Source organism: Tupaia chinensis, unplaced genomic scaffold (genome assembly GCF_000334495.1).
Source record: "Tupaia chinensis unplaced genomic scaffold, TupChi_1.0 Scaffold000211_1, whole genome shotgun sequence".
NCBI classification, from domain to species: Eukaryota; Metazoa; Chordata; class Mammalia; order Scandentia; family Tupaiidae; genus Tupaia; species Tupaia belangeri.
Genome location: NW_006159686.1, coordinates 223,891 through 225,206, shown reverse-complemented (window position 1 = coordinate 225,206; position 1,316 = coordinate 223,891). Strand labels below are relative to the sequence as shown.

The 1,316-nt window shown below is 51.0% G+C and overlaps 1 protein-coding gene across 6 annotated transcripts in view; it reads left to right on the top strand.

The window, feature by feature from the left end:
* The window catches only part of LOC102491132 (zinc finger protein 140), a 97,092-nt gene that overhangs the window by 1,224 nt on the left and 94,552 nt on the right, over positions 1 to 1,316 (top strand). The window lies entirely within an intron of this gene.

Genomic DNA, 1,316 nt, shown 5'->3' with positions numbered 1-1,316 from the left:
AGTTAGCCATGTGGGAATCCAGCACCTTTAAACACCATGCCACCTGTTGCCCCTCTTATTTGTTTTTAATTTGATCAAAGGAAGAGAGGAGAAAAGCAATAGAGCAAGCCACCAGGTTTGGTACTCAAACCGCAGTTAGCCATGTGGGAGTCCAGCACCTGAACCACCATGCCACCTGCCAGTTCCCTTTTTTTTTTTGGAGAGGTTTTCGCTATAGGGCACATGCGCTTGCCAGACAGAGAAAGAGAGACATAGAGACGGAAAGCGAGAAATCACTCCCCCCCCCCTAGGGAGGATGGTCACGTTGCAATCCCTTCTTCTCCATTCTCCTCTCGGGATCTTGCCCAAGATCTTAGAACTCACGCACACCGGGTCCGGGACGCGAACCGTAGTCAACTACGTGGGAGTCCAGCGACACAGCCATTACACCAACTGCTGGTTCCCCACCCCCCCCTCCTTTTTATTTTCTATAGGGTGCATGCGCTTGATAGATCTAGAGACAGTCAGGGAGAAATCACCTCCTAGGTGGATGGCCTTGCCACAATCTCTTCTCCATTTTCCTCTCGTGGTTTTGGACGGACACACACACACACACACACACACACCCAGGATGAGTTTTATTTATTGATTGATTTATTTTGGAGAGGTTTTCACTATACGGTGTGCGCACTTGCCAGACAGAGAGAGACAGAGAGACAGAAAGCGAGACATCACCCCCCAGGGGGAATGGTCACGCTGCAATCCCTTCTCCTCCATTCTCCTCTCGGGATCTTGGGCACACACACATGCACCCGGCGTGAGTTTTAAGCCACCGGGTCTGGGACGCGAACCGCGGTTGACTACGTGTGAGTCCAGTGACATAGTCATTATGCTAACTGCTGGTTCCCCACCCACGATGAGTTTTAAGCCACTGGGTCTAGGACTCAAACTGCAGTTCACTGTGGGAGTCCTGCAACATAACGGTTATGCCATCTGCTGGTCCCACTTTTAAGCATTTTATATCCATGTAGTCATTCAAGTCTTAGGACTCTGAGGCAAGTACTATGTCCCCAGTTTAACGCTTGAGAAAGCAGAAAGTCTATCCGTGGTCTCAAAATCGTTAGGGTTACCTGGAGGGTAGGGTGGCAGAACTCGGATTCAAACCCAGGCAGTTCATCCCCAGACTTTGTGATCTTTTTGCCCATTAAGACCTAAACGACATTTGGGACCAGCAGTTGGCGTAATGGCTATGTCGCTGGACTCCCATGTAGTCGACCGCAGTTCGTGTCCCGGACCCGGTGGCTTAAAACTCACGCCGGGCACGTGTGCGTGCGGGC